Raw genomic sequence first — 21,581 nt, 5'->3', positions numbered from 1 at the left:
ACATTCGTGCAGTAACATTCCAACCGATACAATAGCCAAGAACATACAATCTCACATACCACAACTCATGATGGGAACTTCCACTCTTGCTTTCGATTGCCTTACGCCTACAAATTCTACCCAATCTAGCATTCCATGCTTCCTAGGATACAAGGCATCACATATTAGGCCAATCTATCAATGACTGATCGAAACTAGCATGCAAGTCTACAAGCTCATACAATAGGCATACAAGTCATCTCTCCTAGCATTCTATCATGCAAACATTGAGCAAATCCTTAGTCCTAACTAGCATGGAATTCACAGATTCATATATGCAAATCATATCAGATAACATGTATGGGTATTTTGGGAGAAACTTACTTGAGCTTGGTTGATTGCACGCACCACACCCCTTCTTATCTTAGAAAAATCTTTTCTTAAAAATACTTTTCTTTTTGAAAACTTTACCATATCCTCAGTTTGAGTTCAGAAACACCCAACAGTATGTCTGAATCCCTCAAACCAAGGCTCTGATACCAAATTGTAACGTCCCAAAAATAAAAATCGAAAATTTTCATTTTTAAATTAATAAAACAGTAAACCATATCATTGTCATAAAACCCAAAGTAATCAAATTTGATCAATACATCATGGTTATCAAACTAAATCACAAAATGCGTAATCGAAAGGTGTGTGCTCTACAATCATCCCGAGCTCTTCCCTTTTGAAACCAAGAGTACCTGAAACATAAACTGAAAACTGTAAGCACAAATCTTAGTCAGTTCCCAAAAATACCACATACCATACATAATAAACACATAATGGGCCCCGCCCGCCATCGGGCCCTGTCCGACATTGAGCCCTGCTCGGTATACAGATTTGTGAGTCATCGGGCGCCGCCCAATATACATATAAAACATATAACATATAAACACATAACACATGCAATAATCACAAAGATACATAACATACAAAATGGTCATCGGACCCCACCCAGTAAGCATACGAGCACATAACACATGCAAGAGTCACAAGGATATCTAGCATCCTAACATAACAAAAAATTGGTGCCTTCAAACCGCTAAACATAGTGAGGAAACTCACCTCGCACTGCCGAATCTCACAGAAAGAATCTACGGCTGCTGGCCCATTGAAATCCCCGCGCTATCAATCACAAAATAATCATCCAATCATAATTAGATCCCAACTCACAAATAGAGTCTAAACTAGGGTAAAAGACCCTTTTACCCTTTACCTAACTTGGCCCAAAGCCTAGGCCCTATCCAATTGTCCAAAAGCCTAAAATTCCAAAATAATCATTCCAATCCCAATTATGGCCCAAACTTCCAAATTGGGCCCAAATCTCTTTCATGGGCCTTTTCCAAATGAACCCAAAATAAGGATCAAACCATAAACCTGATGGCCCAACAAGGCCCTAAACATCTAAGTCCAAACATGGCCCAAACCGAAAGCCCAAGAGTCTGAAGCCCAACCTGCTGAGTACATGTGACGTACTCAGCACGTACGTGCATCGTACTCTCCTTAGGGATTGTACGCCAAGCGTACCTACTTGTACGCCCAACGTACTCCCCCATTTGGCCAACTTCCATTTTCTAGCTCTTAATCGATTAAGACCTCTACCCAAACTCAGATCTAACTTCCTTAAGATGGCTTATCACATAAAGTTGCCAACTTTACGTGCATGCATGGCTTAATGAGGCTCTTAGAGCTCAAAAGAGATTAATAAATGACTTAATGCATGCATGAGACCATAAACACCATAAATTCCGCACCTTTAATCTTAAGGAACTCTCCAAACATCTAGATCTACAAGATTTAGTTTCTAAAACGACCTTAACCCATCAAGACCAACTAAAGAGGTACAAAGAAGCATAAAACCATAACATGAAGAGATCTAATCACACCAAAATCAAGGTTGAGACTTTATACCTTCTTGCAACTAAGAAAGGTGCCTAATATCTGGATCCACAAGCACAAGCTCCAACAAAGCTTCTTCACCAGCTTCTTCTTCTACCAAAGGCACCAACTAACCAAGGAAACACCCCAAAAGGTCAAGAACACTCTAAATGCTATTAGGGTTTCAGATTAGAGTTTTAGAGAAATGTAGGCTGATAAAGAGGCCATCTCATGGCACTTAAGGTGAATATATAGGATGCAAGAACCCAAAAATTAGGGTTTTATTAAATCCTCGTACGCCCAACGTATGAGGCTCGAATCCGCGATCAGACCTCCCCTTGGTATGCTAAGCATACCATGTGGTACACCCCGTGTATTGGCTTCTCAGCTAGTAAGCTAAGTGTACCCTATGGTACGCCCCGCGTACTAACCCCAAGGACCAAATTGCAACCATTACACCCCACAGGGTCTGAACCAAAATGCATAACGAACCAAGCGTTGCAGCTTCCCTTGTAGATTGCCTATAAATTTATCTCGAACCCTCATTCTTCTTCACACTAAAATCAAACAATCTCTCTCTCTCTCTCTCTAAAGCTCTGGTTTTCTGAAATATTTTTGTGATGCTATAGAATTTCACTTTAGCAAGGCTATGAGCCATCAGAGAGCTGATGAAAAGGAGTATTCGGGGTCGATGTTTTGTCCGCGGTTTTCTGAAATTTTTTCAAAAAACTTTGTAAGTTAAGTTGAACTTTTTATACTTTAAGTGTAACTTATATTTATATTCATAGTCATTATTATGAATTTATAAATAAAATTTATCAGTAATTCCAAGTCAAAATACCGAATGATCTACTTACAAGAGTGATGTCTAGGCTATTTCTAGTAAGGTGTTTAAAGTGGATTTTCCAAACAGTATACTTTACATACCAAACAAATCTACCTCCAAGATGATCTTACCTGTTTATTCCTTATTTGATAGAACTTGAAGTATTCATTAGGATTAGTGAAAGATGTAGCTTTTATTACCATACTTCCAATAAGATTAATAAGTTATAATATTATTGGTTAAAACTTGTTAGACGCATTTCCTGCCAGTTGGGCAACTGATAGTCGTCATAGTGTAGTGTTCGTCAAGGATATATATATATATATATATATATATATATATATATATATATATATATATATATATATATATATATATATATATATATCCATGTATGTTAGGATATAAGAGCTATTAGAGTAGAAAGTATAGTCTCTTTATGCTGAATGTTATTGTACTATAGTTATTGAGTAGAGCTGAAAGTATAGTCTCTATTCACTTAAATGTTATTATACTTGATTTATTCATTACGTTTAAGTGTGGGGTTGATGGAAGAACGACGACAGGTTGGGAGCCTATAGACTTGTGTTGACTACGAAATGGAAGGCAAGTTGTAAGTCTGGATACACATATTATTGGTGGATTGGCGAAATGTCGTGAGCCAATTGGTGGATCAACGAAAGGTTGTGAGACATTGTTTGTATATGTTGCTACGTAGAATTCCTGGTGTGTAGTTAGCTATCCTTCTGGGACTTTGTCTAATGAACACTCCGGAAATCATGTTGTATAAAAAGGACAGGTACTTGGTTAGAATCGCATATCGAGGGGTGGACCCCAGTATTGCTCTCTGATGCCTAAGTCGTATATTTATTTTTGCATTGTAGAAATACGGTGCTTGGAATTGCCTACCTTTGAGAGATGAGATTACCTATATTATAGGTGAAGTCCAATCCAGTCCATAACTTTCCCATTTGTGTCTTGTATTGATCTGTAGGTCACAAGGGTAGAACCCTTTAATAAAATAATCCCGCCTTTTCCATGTTTCATGGGATGTTGTTTAGAAAATATTATAAGGAATATTCACAGTGTAGATAATTGGCTTGGCCTGGTAAGTTGGTTTCTAGGATTTATTGTATGTTTGGGCTTTCTATTTATTTTATTTTCGTCCTTCACCGACCTGCACCTATATAGGTCGCTCCCCATACAACATTAAGCCCCCAGCCTAATTTTTAAAGGTGTTTGCTAAATCGTTTTTAATAATTGGGCTTAAATGTCCTATTATGTCCGCTGGGCCGCGAAACTATTGACGGTTTGTTACCGTGCTTTGGTGTCTGTGACGACATCTAATTGATTGATTTGGCAACAATTTCCTTTCCCACTTCTTGTTCCTTATAAATGTTTGTCACATCCATCAATCTTGTTCGTATTTCTTTCCCTATTATCCATCGTTTCTACCTTAATTTTTCCTTTTCCTCAAGCATTATCATGTATCTTCTGATAATGCCTGCTCTTCGCTTGGCTGTTACTCACAAGCGTCTTGACTAGATTTTCCAAAAGTATCAGTTTATTGAAGAATATGGCTTCCTTCTTCCTGGTCGCATAGCGATCATCGATCGTCATCGTCCAGGTAAGATTAGTTTCTACCTTTACTATTACGAGGTCGGTCTGTGTGTTCCCCCTTGTCCATTTTTTGGACTTAGTATTAAGACTTAAGATTCATACTTGTCAACCGAAACCTAATTCCATCTCCAAAATTAGTTTTTTTGAGTTATTCTGTCATGCCGCCATTGTGGTTCATATTGTTTCCTTGATTCAATACTTCTTTTGGATCGATAACAATGGTGACTGGTACTATTTTTATTCTTTGTGTCGTAGTTTGATTGAGGGTCTTCATAAATCTATTAAGAAATAGAAAAATGAGTTTGTTTGGTTGAACTTGTCTCCCTTTCCTTATCTCAATGTTTTCCATCTTCCTGCTGCCACTATTAATCAGAAGCCCGACAGGATTCCTGATTTGAGACAAGATATGGATAAAATTTCCTATTTTAATGTTGTGATGAAGTAATTTTCTGAGGCTGTTCTAGGGCAAGTTGGCATGAGTCCTTACTAGATCCGCATGGATGCGATTCCATATTTATTTCTTCAAGGTTCGGGTACGTACTCTTCTTCTTGTTACTTTTCCTTATTTTACCTCGTGTATTGACCACCTACTTATGCCCTTGTTTTCTTTAGATGGAGATCAGCTACCGTTTATCTTATCTAATTTTGTGGAAGGGAAAATTTCACCTCGAGATATTGGGTCTGATGACTTTGAATTGCCTATTTTTGATGATAACATGAATGATAGTGGTAACGAAGGTAGTAACTCTGGGGATGATGAAGACAATAAAGAAGGGATGGATTCGTCTATTAGGGTGCATGACTCTTATGATGATGATGTGGGTGAGTAGACCCTGAATATTGCTACTACTTAAATTTTGGTGAATAACGACGATGATCATGATGATGCAAATGGTGGTGATGAAGGAGGGTCTTTGATTCTTCTCAAGAGAGACACAGGTTCAATTGCTTCTGTCGCACTTGCAACTATTTTTTCTGGTGGAGAGGGTAGTAGCGGAGGTAGGTTTATAAAGAGGTCTCGTTCCTTGGATCCTTGTGTATTTCAATCATTAACTCATAGTTTGGGAGTTAATAATCCTTCCTCCTATATTGAACAACTGAATAAGGCTATCCTCCTCATGATTCGAGTCTTCTGCATCCATCTGGTCCAACCTCTAATATAGACGAGATCAATCCTTGTTGGATCCAAAGGCAACTATGTTTTTTTCAAATATTTTGCCTTGCCTGGTACCTGGTCAAGCATGGGGAGGGGTCTAAGGGAGCTTACCTGAGACATGTTCAAAATTAATCTTGTGGGAAACATGGTGTTGGGCCATGAAGTAATGTCTTGGTTGGATGAGAATGAGGCACTTCATCGAGAATATTGTGGCCTACAAGGTGGGTTCAAGAGGGTATCCGACCTCGTGAAACCTTTTGTTACTTTGTCCGAGGGTGTTTCTCGTAACGTTCAGGTTTTTCGTGACCAGTATGTAGGTCTTGTGGAGAAGGTCGCCGAGTTGGAGGAAGTTTCTTTGGGTGTTGGCATGGTTTTGGAAATGGAACTAAATGAGGTAAAAGGTGAATTATTTTCTTTATAGGGTGAAAAAGTTGTATTAGAGATCAAGTTGGCAGGTTATCATCAGTTGGAGGAACAAATTGCTTTGTTGAATGGTAAACTTGCATCTATTGATTTGGAGAAGGTTGGTTTTGTGGATAAGTTAAGATATTGGAGCATGGTGTTTGGAAGTTGAAAAGTAATCTTAGTGCCCCTTCCTTAAAGAACACGGATCTTCATGCAAGTGTGATGGGGTTGGATGGTCAGGTTCGTTAGTTGAATGAAGATGTGGAGTGGATATTGTAGAGTGGTGTAGCGAAAGCGGTATACAAGTTTTTTGTTGAGTCATATTTTTTTATGAAGCTAACCAATACTTGTACATAATTTGTGCTGATTATGGCATGAGGCAGGGGTGTGAGATGTTGAATACCAAACATGGATTGGTGTTAGCTGCTCTCGAGATACATTTTGATGATCCTTCCCACTTTCAGTGTATGGATGAGGCATTTTCCTCCTTTTATGGTGATTATCTCGCAGAGTTAGGCTTTCCTTTTAGCAGTGTGGAGCAGTTGTAAGATCTGGTGTCTGAGAATGGTCGTGGTGGGGCTAAGAATGAGAATTGAGTGATGAAGACAACATGTTTGTTTCTACTTGTACTCTGCGTATTTGTGGACATGTTTGTTTGGTGTTTATCGTGATATGGTTTATGGTTTGACGGACATTATGTAGTTTCCTTTGATCACTAGTTGTTAATGCACTGTTTCCTTCTCTTGGATATTGGTTATCTTTGTATTGGGGTTTTTTCGTGTGTATTATAGTTTGTGTTTCATATAAGTGCCTTCTTTTGAGCATAATATCGCTTCCTAACTTTGGCTAATGGATGTTTTTCGTGTTTTTTGTTTTAAAAGTGATTCTACTTTGTCTAGGTACATTCATTTATAACTTTCATAATAATTTTACTTTCTTTGGGACACATTTGTTTCAAACTCGGCATGTGATTCACATCTTGGTACAATGTACCATGTCGAACTAATTTGTAGCTGTGTTAGTTGGGTCGAAAATGTTCCTCTAGTAAGTGTGTGGTATCCTAATCATTATATGATCGCAATCAGTTAGTCGACCTTCTTATAACAAAGAAGTGTAGTCTTGGCTAACCGAGTAGTTTTGTTAAAATCCGTCCTTTGACCATTATACTAGTGTAGCCGACTGACCGAACTAGTTTTAAAGGATAAGTGTAGTTTTTGGCTAAATGGGTAGCCTTGGTCAAACTGTGGTACTTGGCCGTTATATCGGGGTAATCGGCTGACCGAGCTACCTGTAAAGAATAAGTCTATTTTTAGGCTAATCGAGTAGCTTTGGCCAAGTTGTGGCACTTGACTGTTATGTTAGAGTAGTCGACTGACTGAGCAACCTATATAGAATAAGTATACTCTTCGGCTAAGTGGGTAGCCTTGGTCAAGTTGTGGCACTTGACTGTTATGTCAGAGTAGTTAGCTAACTGAGCTACCTGTAAAGAATAAATATATTCTTGGGCTAAACAGGTAGCCTTGGTCAAGTTGTGGCACTTGGCCATTATGTCAGAGTAGTAGGAAAACAAAGCTACATGTAAAAAATAAGTATATTCTTGGTCTAAGTGGGCAGCCATAGTTAAATTATGGCACCTGACCATTATGTAAGAGTAGTCACTTAACCAAGCTACCTGTAAAGAATATGTATATTCTTAGGCTAAGCGAGTAGCCTTGGTCAAGTTGTGGCACTTGACCGATATGTCAGAGTAGTCGGCTGACCGAGCTACCTTTAAAGAATAAGTATACTGCTCGATGTTTTTATGGAAACTCATTTATTTTCATTACTCATGAATAGAATGATGGTTGCTTTCTTGTTACCTACACTCATGCTCTATGTAGGTCCTCGTTATTTCTTTTTTTCTTGGTCACTCTTGTTTACGACAGCCAGGTTATCACCTTACTTGTCTTGTGCCCACTCCTTGTTGGATTAGGTGTCTAAGTTCATAACTATTTCTGGGTTGTACTTGATCCGACCCGACATGGTCCATTTGGGTTGCATGGCATCATGCATTTGGATAAACTAAAATGAGAGAAATAACACTTATGGTTTATTAATATATTATAAGTTGTAATATATTAATAATATTATTTAATTATTATTGATCAATAATTAATCTAGGATTAATTAAGTGATCAAAAGATGACTAATTAAATATATGGGTTGATTATGTAAATCATCCATAATTTATATAGTGGGCTAAAGGCTCCATGGATTATCAAGTTGGGCTAAGGTCCATAGGATGCTCCATGGGAGTTACAAACCCATGGGTCATGGAAATGAAGAGCCATGTTACATTAGAGTTTACATGGTGTAACCCTAATTGTAACACACTATATAAAGGATATGAAGCTCACTAAAATCAGCACTAGAAGCAAGATTGAGGGCAAGCCGATTTCTAAAGTGTAGCATTCTCTCTCAAGTTTATTCCAAGTGCATTTGGTGTTGTGTGGGACATTTGAGGCATCACACTTGGGGTGCTAGGCTCTCAAGGTTTTCAAGGAATCAAATCAACTACAAGGTATGTAATTCTAGCCACCTTTTATGTTTAAAGTTCCCCATGTATGCTAGATAGGTTTATGAACCTTGGAAAATGTATTTTGCATGTATTTTAAACAAACATAGATCCAAGGTTTTCTAGGGTTGCATGTACACTTAGGAGTGTTAGAATGCTCAAAACCCAACAGATCAATACTAATTAAATAATATTATTAAGGCTCTCAAGGTTTTCAAGGAATCAAATCAACTACAAGGTATGTAATTCTAGCCATCTTTTATGTTTAAAGTTCCCCATATATGCTAGATAGGTTTATGAACCTTGGAAAAGGTATTTTGCATGTATTTTAGACAAACATAGATCCAAGGTTTTCTAGGGTTGCATGTACACTTAGGAGTGTTAGAATGCTCAAAACCCAACAGTGGTATCAAAGCCTAGGCTTGTTTTTTGATACTTGATGCAAAATAGTGAAAAAAGTCGAATTTCTTGCTGTCTGCACAGGGAACTCGCCGAGTCCATGGGGGGACTCGATGAGTCCAAGCATAAACTCATCCTACTCGTCGAGTAGTTTCTTGCACTCGACGAGTAGGAGCCCCAGGGTGCAGATTTTCGACTTTTGCTGCTGGAAATGGACTAGAAACATTACCCTAAACTGTTTTGGTGTTTTAAAACTTGTTTTTGAAGGTGTAATGGATGTTCTAATCCACTTACAATGGCTAATATCAAAATTACATGATTATATGTGTTCATATGTTCTTGAAATTTTGATATTCATATTCATGTTCTTATGAGTTTAGATGATCATAGGAATTATTTGTAACTTCTTGCTAGTTTTAATTCTTGATCATTATGTGTTTTAATGGAATCCATAATTTGTCCTCAAGTTATGGATTACCAGAAGTTTTATCTTTTAAAGTCCATTAAAGAAACACAGAGGTTACATAAAATGAAGAGTCACTCATTTTATTACACCATTAACTCATAAGGTATGAAAGATGAAAAGTTTTGAAAGTTACAAAACTTGCCCTCAAGTTTTGGAACATGTAAATTCACATTAAAAAACTTTAGTTCCAATTCCTAGAATTTTAAAAAGTTAAAATTCAACCCTTATACTCTATAATATTACAAGTTTAATAATAATTATATATGTATAAGATTAAATCGTTTTACCGCAAGTAGGCATCATTCACGAAGTCGGTCTGTAAGGGGGGTATAAGGTTGTTGCCTATAAAATGGCAGCTTAATGGGTGTTCACTCTCACCCACCGCTTCCTTGATCGGTGGAGGGTCGTTAGCCGAACGGGTAGGACAAGGACTAGAATTATCCCCTCATTAAAAGTATTAATGAAAAATATAAAGTAACTAAATGTTTTATAATTCCCAATCTTAGTTACTTTAGGAAAAAGTGAATCAGGTGCTAACCCATGAAATTACACTTTGCACTTTGCTTAAGTCGGTTAGTGGAGCGTGTGTGGTTAACTGGCATACTAACTTGACTTAACAAGGTAGGCAAAGGGTGACTTAAGGTTTTTCATAGGTCGGTGGAGCGCGTGTGGTTAACCGACACATCGATTAAGTGAAAAACATTAAGGGTACCAAGTAATTTGCATGGTTACTTCACACCTTGTTTTGTGATCCTCGGTATCCCAGTCACAAAACATGAAGGGCACACTCGAGATTGAAACATGCCATTGGAAGATCAATGAATCTCAAAAGATCTAGGAGTTTCAAAGCCAATTAAAACCTAATAATTTGTTTCGTTTTTCATGGTGGAAATTGGTGAATCATCATTCACCTACCTTCAAATATTTTATAGCTTGGATTACGGCATCCCTCTTCCAAGTTATAAAATATTGTGTTGGGTCCTAGCCTTAATATTTCATATTGGGTGTTATATTAAGGACTTAAAATCAACTAACTTGAATATCTCCCATTGCAGATGTCTGGGTTAGACAACTGTGATCTTCCCAAATCTCATGGAAATCATATTTCTCCACCTCCACCTCCTCCATTCATTCTCCCTGACCCACAAGCCTGAAGACTTGAAAGGTTTAAGGTCACTCAAGCTCTACTAGAAATGAAACATAAAGATGGAAGACCTGTGTGCACTCATGTCTTAAGAATGAAGTCACACATTGACAGGTTGAGAATGTTGGGTGCTGTTATTTCAAGGAAGTTTGCCATTGACTGGGTTCTTCAGTCACTTCCTGAGTCGTATAGTGAGTTTATTAAAGACTACTATATGACAGATCACGACATGACCCTAATAGATCTTTCTTATTTGCTTTTTGCTGCTGAATCAGCAATGATTTGGCGCAAAAATCAAGCAAATATGGGTGGAAGGTCTATTTCTCAAACTTCCATGGACATTGATAATGGTAACATAGGAAGTCCAGAAAAGCTTTCCCTTCCCAATGGAAATGGATCGGCCTTGGTCAACCCGGTTGACCAAAAGGTAAAGGGAAAAGTTAAATCTGTGATAGTCCCATGTACCATTCCCAAAGAGTCCATATGTTCTCATTGTCAAGAGAAGGGGCATTGCTTGCGAAACTGCCATAACTACCTGAAAGATCTAAGAGAGAAGAAAAATTCAAGAAGATTTGACTCTACTTCAGGTAAGTTCACTATCTAACTCTATTAAGTTCCTTATTGATGATTCTTAATACAAAATGTGACTCAGTTACATTTTTTTGTGTTTGGCAGGATCAAGCAAAGGGAAGGAAACTTAAAGAAAAGGTATGCTGAATCTGATCGCGAAGATGGTTTACAATCGCGTGGTTTGAAGATCGGATTCTTGAGCTATTACTTAGAGAGTTAAGATAAATTGCTAGGAAATATGTAATAGCATAGTTTTCATTTAAAGTTGCATTGTAAGGATAAGTTTTCCGCATTTATTAACTAAATAAAATTTTGTTTTACTTTATTTTATATCTCCTTGCAATGACATTTATGGAAAATTGATGTTTGTATGGTTCTAGCAATAAAGGAAATGTGGATTTGATTCTATCATTTGTGGTAATGTCTAAATTTACCAAATAAGGAATATTTTCATCAACCAAGTTTCATGTGGACCGAAACTTGGAATCATGCAAGTTGTATAGTATGATGAATGAGAACTTTCAGCTTTGGAAAATTAAGACTAATTCCTTGTTCACATGTGAGTCAAGTGAAGGACTAAGGATCCGGGTACACAGTCTTGTGCACCAATCAAGTCCGCCACAAAATATTGATAAGACTATTTGTCATGATTTAAAAAGGTTTAGTAAATATGGTTATACTTACAAGTTAAGTATAATTCTGAAACATTGGAAAAGCTTCGATGTATGACAGAACGAATGAGAAGAATCAAATTAGGCAGAAAGATAAAAGTTTCTCAAATCTGAAAAGATAGGAGAGTACTTTAGTATCATGTTGTGTGATCATCTTAATGATTAAGAAACCATATCATAATTGCTTAATCCATATCATAATTGGTCCTCTAAGGACATCTTAGTTCATTCCTATGGTTAAGAAGAGGAACCAAGAATTGCTGAAATGGTTGAATCAAGAAGATGAGTCATATTTCATTCCAAAACAAGTCTTAGAGTCATACTCCAAGACAGTAAGTTGAGTGACATAACTTAAAGAAAGGTTTATAACACTTGTCAAATGTAAGAGTAAAAGTGTCATACTCTTGTACATTTGAAATTGGTAAGTTGTGATGTTTTGGATAAAACAAAGACCAACTAAGGCCAATTGTGTGAAGAGTTTTTCCTGATAAAGAATCCGCACTATCTCTTGAATATTTGGCAAGTGAGTCTTATATGTCAAGAGGACAGTGGGAGTCTTAAAGATCTTGGAAAAGGCTTTTAGATCTAATCAAGAAGAAAAAAACCCTATAGTTTATCACTAGCTCACGACTTGAGGTTTATAACCTATCGTGTTGACATATTCCTACTTCTGTGCCCATTCCAGTGAAAGTTGGCTTTGCATATGAGTTCTGAGAGTTCTCAATTGGTTTCATAACATCTTGGAAGCAATGGCAGGCCCCTGTGCTGCCGGGTGGCAAGAAGTTAAGACTGCACAAGTTCAATCCATAAAAGTTTGGATTTGTCACTAACCTTGTCTTGTGATTATGGTTTTGGCAAATTCACATGGATAGGAACACATACACCAGAAAAATCTAAGTGTCATAAGGTTCCTCTCCGATTCATGAAAATTATGGTGAGGAAATGCTTTCACTAAGTAGATTTTAAGTAGATAGCAATTATGATATTTGCATTTTCAAAGTCGTTAGTGGAGCGTGTGTGGTTAACCGGCACACTAACATGGACTTGTGAGAAATGGCAAAGGTCTAAACAATTGAGACTATGATTACGACATCCCTTTTCATAGTTCTGAAAGTGTTTAGACACACATATGTGCTACCTAAGGAAAGGTGTATGATTTTGATAAAGTTTTATCAAAAGCATCTCGTATCAGAAATGTGAACTTTGGTAAGAAGGTCAATAAAGTATTGATTTCTAGAAGTCCACCTGATTTCTGAGTACATGTCGAAGCTAGTGGGAGCATAAGTATTATGCTAATAATCATCATGCAAGTGGGAGCATGATAATTATGATAAGGGTTGCAAGTTAGCAATGTTAATTATAGAAAACAAAAAGGTTTCAATTGGGAAAAGTTGTTTTGCTATAATTAAGGGAGAGAAAATTATACTTCACTTCAATTCTAAAAGCTTAGATTGACGTTTTAATCATATTTAGTCAAGGATATATATATATATATATATATATATATATATATATATATATATATATATATATATATATATATATATATATATATATATATATATATGAATTTCATGTTGGAATGGCTCAACATAAGGAAATTCTATATATGGGTCCATTATTTGCGTTCTAAAATTCGATTATGATTACGGCATCCCTCTTCATAATCTGAATTATGAGAACTTGGCAAATAGAAATAGAAATAGAAATATTATAGAAAAAGACTGGTCTAGTATCATGTCTTTATGAATCATGTCCCATATGCTTCGGATATAGGATCGATTGCATGTGCTATAATATTCATCTGTTCTAAATTTTTCCAAATGCCCAGAGCATTAAGAAGGGAAAAGTACTAGAACTAGATATGACTAATTTGATTAAGCAATTGTTGAGGACAATCTAAGGTTTACCAAAGATTGGTTGCTCAGGGACAGTTGGAAGTATAGTGTTAATTTTGGAAGGTCCATATTGACATATTCTGAAAAGAGGCAACTCTTGCTCAAGAGTAATAGTCAAAAGGGAATATGGAAATGTTCCCATAGGTGGAAGCTATTCATTAAATCTGTGTAAGATTAGGAAACTTAATGCAAGAAGAATGTTCAAAGCAATGAATATGAGACTTCGTTTCCATGGAATTGATCTCCATTAGAATACTCTGTAATCATTACAAGAGGATTGTTGACAAGTCTTTGTGACTTTGTGCATAATCATTACAAGATGACCACTGCATATAAGTTTAGAATCTAACAGATTTAAGCAAATTCCAGGAATCTGGGATTCGTGCATTTGCAGTATGGATTTGGGATTGTGAAATGAGAATCATTGGAAGTATGTTTAATCAATCTATTTCACAGAGTAAAGAGCATAGACAAACATAGTGTGCATACTTGGTGTATGGAATGACTAGTGTTTAGAAAACATAGTGTACATGCTCGGAGCATGGGACAGCTATTGTTTTAATTCAAGTATAAAGTTGATAGTTTGAAACAATATACAATGAATAATGTGCAATCAATATGGTGATAAATAAGAGGTGTTTTTATTTATATTCATAAGTTCTGAGACCATAGTTGATTCGATTATTCTTGTGTTTCACTTTGCATGTTTTGACTTCCAGAATAACTAAGTCGCTCTTCCTGAATGACTAAGTTATTCAAACCATCCACAGTCGGTCATATGTTGGAAGTAGATATGAATCAAGACTGTCATGGGCCGGATTGTAGAGGTCTAAGAGGTTGGAAAAAGTGGTGCTACAACACTCATGAGTACTCATAAGTTCTGAGTATTGGATTCAACCCACGCTCACTGGTATTACTTCATGGAATTTTATCTCGAGTGATCGTGAGACGGTAATATCATATAAGTCTTCAAACCTAGAGATATGACTTGTTGCCTATGAATTGGTTATATATTGATCGTACGAAAACGCATTGGTAACGCGATGTTATAAAACGTGCCTTTGTGTATGATTCAACAAGTAGTAGAACAATCATATGAGTCGAAGTTTATCTGTTCCTTCTTGGATTAGAAGCAATATCTGGGCCCCTCGATGATTCTTTTTTGACCTATGTACCGGGCCCGGTCAGAACTAAGTTGATCTGTTCACTTAAGTTCTATGTCAAACAAATCGGAAATCGGGAAACAAACTGTTGGACAATAAGTAATACATTGTTCCATGTATTTGTCCGGCTGATATCTAGAACAGAGGATTATATGATTACTTATCTTAAATGGAGTATCATCATCATCTCAGTTCCACGAGACCTTGAAAAGATCTACGATTGTTGATCGGTTCCTGAAGTTATACTTGCAGTTATAGTTATTAGACTTATCCAAGTGGGAGACTGTTGGATTAGGTGTCTAAGTTCATAACTATTTCTGGGTTGTACTTCACCCGACCCGGCATGGTCCATTTGGGTTGCATGGCATCATGCATTTGGATAAACTAAAATGAGAGCAATAACACTTATGGTTTATTAATATATTATAAGTTCTAATATATTAATAATTTTATTTAATTAGTATTGATCAAGAATTAATCTAGGATTAATTAAGTGATCAAAAGATGACTAATTAAATACATGGGTTGGTTATGTAAATCATCCATAACTTATATAGTGGGTTAAAGGCTCCATGGATTATCAAGTTGGGCTAAGGTCCATAGGATGCTCCATGGGAGTTACAAACCCATGGGTCATGGAAATGAAGAGCCATGTTACATTAGGGTTTACATGGTGTAACCCTAATTGTAACACACTATATAAAGGATATGAAGCTCACCAAAGTCGGCACTAGAAGCAAGATTGAGGGCAAGCCGATTTCTAAAGGGTGACATTCTCTCTCAAGTTTATTCCAAGTGAATTTGGTGTTGTGTGAGACATTTGAGGCATCACACTTGGGGTGCTAGGCTCTCAAGGTTTTCAAGGAATCAAATCAACTACACGGTATGTAATTCTAGCCATCTTTTATGTTTAAAGTTCCCCATGTATGCTCGATAGGTTTATGAACCTTGGAAAAGGTATTTCGCATGTATTTTAGACAAACATAGATCCAAGGTTTTCTAGGGTTGCATGTACACTTAGGAGTGTTAGAATGCTCAAAACCCAACACTCCTCCCTTGTGACAACCCGAAAATTTTATTCTTATAAAAGTCCACTTTGGTCAAACTTATTCCTTCTATGATCTTAAATTAGATGGATTATTGGTTTATAAGTTTTGAAGCCTTGTCACTAAGTGTGTTATAGTTTGGAAGGAAAAGCCTTAGGAATCAAGAACCTTCGCATGGCCGCAAACCCTTCGGAGCCGCAAACAACCACATAACCGTGAACCACCGAGCCGTGAACCTGCAAGGCCGTGAACGGCTTCAGACCGTGAACATCTTCGGACTGTGAACCCTCGGTTCACGGCCGTGAACTCCTAGGCCGCAATCACTTCCCTATATATAAGTGTTTAATCGATTTTATCTTCATTTCTTCACTTCTGGCCGTGATCTCTTCCATTCTCTCTCAAGTATCATCCTCAAGAACACCATCTTTCACTCTTAAACACCCCTTTTCCTTTACTACTCCATAGAAGCTTACTAGGATCTTCAACCACTTGCAAAAACACCAAGACCTTCAAGTGGGCCAGGACACTACAAAAGGGACTACCTGATAACGAAGAACTCTGGCGCGGATGGACGAATTCTGATGATCACCATAGGAGAAGCTGCCCCGGAACCACCTGCCAACAGCGGTACGTCTTCTAAAGAAAAATTACTTTAAAGATTTAAGTTCATATTAATATTAATATTAAAACTTTGGGAAAATTTAAAAGTGATTATATATTATTAACTCGGCTGAACAAGTCACAACATTCATAAGAGAACTAAAGATCCGTGCAGGTGAGCTATGATGGCTTAGTATGTACATCAGGGTTGTGCATATTTAAGATTTTGTAGACTAAGAGTGAGTGATTCCGCCTTAATTCCTGTACCTTGTTTGGTTGTGGATTTAGGGCAGAGTCACTCAGTCGACCGTCTTATTCATCTTAATTATATATAACTTGTATATGCAAAGCGATCATAGAGGTACTGAGTAGGATCATAATATAAAGTATCGAAACTAGTTATCAAAGCACTTTCACTGCTAGTACTCGCTTATTGTGGTACGTTTGGTGGCAGTGGTAAAATCGAGAAAGCACTAGAAAGCCTACACAGAATACATTGTCGAGCACACTCGGGATACACCATCGTTATAACAAACGTTTCTTTCAAATCGGCCTAACATTTGTTTCTATAAATAGTCTGTTGTCATCATTCGTCGTAGATTGGCATGGTCCTCACCATACCAAGTTCATGTGTTTCAAAAATCTACCGCCTTAACCGACCGATTAACGAAACCCTAGTCACTCGTAACGACAACCCGACTCAGACCTCAGAATTGTCTCCCTCATATTCCAAACCCCGAAGTACTCATGCGAGGAGTACCTTGCCCTCCGAAACCTTGCCGATGTATACTCAGCAGACCTTCCGGAACTACCACTCGTCCAATAGATCAAGTTCAAGTACAGAGGCTAAGGACCAATACAGCCTACCTATCACTATTAAGTGTACACGCGAGGGTAGTACATAATTATGATTATGTGGATTTAGTATGTGTGTTTCCGCCCTATCTCCTTTTCCTTGTTTGGTTGTGGACCTAGGGCAGAGTCACACATCTGACCGTCTTACTACTCTTAATTATATACAACTTGTATACACAAGGTACTGATAGATGGACCAGGTATGAATCCTATCATGAACTCCAGGGCAAAGTTGATCGGGTCTACGAGTGGGTATTCTACCACTCAGAGGAGCACGACCCCAAGAGTACTGCTGAGAAAGCTAATTTCGGGACGAAATTCCCTTTGACGGGGGGATGATGTGACAATTCAAAAACTCTTTTAAAAGATGTTAGATTGTTGTTTATAAAACCCCATTTTTAAAGTACTTGCTTCACCCAGTTGCTAATAGAGTCATTTCTTCAAGGCAGTAACAGTTCAAACAAACATACAAGTAAACTATAATAGGTATAGTTTAGGGATTCAGTACATACTATAACTAGAACAGGAAGGAACTTACATACTATAACAAGAACCAGATAACAATAATGTGAGCCACTATTTCATGACATAGCAATACACTTGTTGTGTCATGTTTTTTAACCAAAGTCTCCTGGGAGGAGATCGTGAGTTTGTGTATAGATCTATACGGGATTTACCACCCTACACCTTTCTGCTAGCTATAGTGGGACCTGCAGGTCTACGGCTGACAAATGTCATACCATTTTCGACGGCCGAAGAACGTCGTGTTTTATACTAGTTAATCAAGCATGGTTATAACCTCATCATATTTTACCTTAATTAAACAAATTGGTTTTAAAGGTAGTTAATCGTTCAGTAGTTATTTTATACAACACTACTGTATATCTTCATTTTCCCATTTCATTCTTCTAGTGGTCTTCCTAAACAATAGATCTACGCCACATAACTTTCCTAGTAACATGAACATAAAGTTTGGAAGGGGCCTATAATGCTAACTTTATGATTCCTTGGTAGATACATTAAGAATATATATTAATCGGATCCGACAGGCAGTAGGATGTGTGCTTTCCGTTTCATTTTCCGCTTCCCTTGGAGGAGGATCATTTATTTGGGTCTTTTCTTCAATCCAGTAACAGTTCAAACAAACGTATTAGTAAACTATAATAGGTATAGTTTAGGGATTCAGTACATACTATAACTAGAACAGGAAGGAACTTACATACTATAACAAGAACCTGATAACAATAATGTGAGCCACTATTTCATGACATAGCAATACACTTGTTGTGTCAAGTTTTGTAACCAGAGTCTCCTGGGAGGAGAGCGTGAGTTTGTGCATAGATGTATACGGGATTGACCATCCTACACCATGTTGCTAGCTATAGTGGGACCTGCAGGTCTACTGGTGACAAATGTCATACCATTTTCGACGGCTGAAGAATGTCGTGTTTTATACTAGTCAATCAAGCATGGTTATAACCTCATCACATTTTACCTTAATTAAACAAATTGGTTTTAAAGGTAGTTTATACTTCAGTAGTTATTTTATACAACACTACTGTATATCTTCATTTTCCCATTTCATTCTTCTAGTGGTCTTCCTAAACAATAGATCTACGCCACATAACTTTCCTAGTAACATGAACATACAGTTTGGAAGGGTCCTATAATGCTAACTTTATGATTCCTCGGTAGATACATTAGGGATATATATTAATCGGATCCGACAGGCAGTAGGATGTGTGATTTCCGCTTCATTTCCTATTCCTTGTTTGGTTGTGGGCTTAGGGCGGATTCACACAGTCTACTATCTATTTGATCTTTATATATATATATATATATATATATATATATATATATATATATATATATATATATATATATATATATATATATATATATATATATATATATATATATATATATATATATATATACATATCTTGTATACACCAAATAATCATAGGGAGTAACAGGTATGGGTCAGGTCACATCATACAAATTCAGTATACCACTTTCTAGTACAAAAACATACTTTTCGGATAGAACATTAAGTAGGTGAAACTAGAAACTTATCTATAAAAGGTTTGATTCGCATTATTAAACCCGTATAACTTAAAGGACCTTTAATGGCTAATTCTATAATACCTTAGTTGATACATCAGTGTTATATATAATTAATATCCGATAGGCAGTGGAAATGTGTGTTTTCCACCTTACTTCCTTTTCCTTGTTTGGTTGTGGGCTTAGGGCAGATTCACACATTTAACTGTACGTTCGATATTAGATTATATATAACTAGCATAAACTATGTGATTATAGGAGGAACTATTGTGGTTACTATTTTACTAAAGGAAATATATGATTTTATTAAGGAATGTTTTCTTCAAATATAATAGAACTATTACAGTTAACTCCGTAAGTACGAAATGAATACACCAGGGTTATATACAATGAAGATCTAACAAACAATGGGATGCGTGACTTCCGCCTCATTTCCTGTTCCTTGTTTGGTTGTGGGCTTAGGACAGATTCACACAATCGATTGTATGTTTACTCCGGATTGTACATAAACTGTATCCATTTAGTACTCATAGAAGGAATTGTAGAGTCATTTTTTATTGTCATTCATCACATCAGAAAATATAGGATTTTCTGGAGGAACAGGCGAACTTTTCTAAAGAACTTATAGTTTAGTTTTATAACTAAAATACTTATGAACTCACCAGCTTAAATGCTGATCTACTCTTTCAAAATAACTTGTTTTCTCAGGAAACTAGTAGACAGGTACACGCTCACGGATTCAGAAGATGGAGCATAGTAGCTAATGTCTTGTTTTGTTATTTAATTTTGGAGTCAATCTTTTGTGAATCTAATACATTGTAAACAATTTAATATATTAATTCAATGGTTGTTTGTTACTTTGATTACTATGATGCATGTGTTGTTATACTAAGCATGACGTCCTCCGCGCCCGAACGTTTCCGCTGTTCCGGTTTGGGGGTGTGACAGATTGGTATCAGAGCATTGTTTATAATGACCTAATTATATCAACCTATAAAAGATATTCAACTATAAATACAATGGGGCCGAAGTGCTCTGACTAAAGTATATTTATAAAATATAATAAAATTATACATACCTGAATACAAATATACATACTAGAACAAGTATCACAAGAAGAACAAAATAGAAGTATTTAAAGGTTGGACATTGTGGTCAAACCTGGACATTTATGTAATCATATCTGGGATCAATTTAGCCTGATCAACTATACTTATTTGATATATGACCAACATGTGTTTGGGAGTGATGTGGTGTTGCAACAGTCTTAAGACTTACCTAACTCTTTACACAAAGGATTTCTAGATCAGAACATAAAGTTAAAATACTATATGCGTAGTTTATGATACTATAAGAGAACAACAAGTTTAAAACTTACCAAGTTCATTACATTAAATTACTATAGGACTATTTTAGGCACTATAAATAACATATGTGAAAATTTAAAAGACCCTTCAGGTAGGTCTATAATTTCGGAGTGTATACTCCCAAGGTTTTATGTAATTGAGATTTTATAGACTTAGAATTTGTGATCAATGCTCTACTTCATGTTCCTTGTTTGGTTGTGGTTTTGGCGTAGGATCACTTATTTGAATGTATATTTAATCTTAAATTATATACAACTTGTATACACCGCGCAATTATAGGAGGACTCGGTAAGGATCACCCCATTGTGTTTCACTTAAATCTTATAGATTCTTTACACACTTCCATTCTCTCATGACAAACCCAGATAGATGTAACCACTCCATCATAGCAGTCAGCAGAGGAGTCAAGGAGGAACAAGAATACATTCAAGAGGAGTTTTCCAAGGAGGGATCAGCCAAAGAAACCAAGCGTCCTATGCGTCACACTAATAAATAATAACCTAAAACGACTTAGTGAGCTAGTGAATAGACTACTCACACTATGTGTTAGGATTATTTCTTTTTGTGCAGCCGGTAACAGATATTCAATTCACAGAAATTCATTCGAGGATAAACGCTTCTGATTCATAAAGTTTATTTTACATAGACTCCCATTATGAATTGTTTTTCAGAACCCTATGAAAGTCAGAACCAGATACAATCAGAACTAAGATAACTTAGTTACTCAGCATTCGGCTTATAACCACTGCTATAGACTTATTTCCGCTTCCCTTTGTATTCATTTTAGCCAAAGATGCCTCGCAGTAGACCTGTAAGACGCGTATTCAATGCCACAACAGAGAATCCACCACCACAACACGACCATGCTGCTCTCCAAT

Source organism: Lactuca virosa, chromosome 2, assembly GCF_052849685.1.
Source record: "Lactuca virosa cultivar CGN04683 chromosome 2, Lactuca_virosa_CGN04683_v6, whole genome shotgun sequence".
In the NCBI taxonomy this organism is placed as follows: domain Eukaryota; kingdom Viridiplantae; phylum Streptophyta; class Magnoliopsida; order Asterales; family Asteraceae; genus Lactuca; species Lactuca virosa.
Note: the sequence above shows the minus strand (reverse complement) of the source record.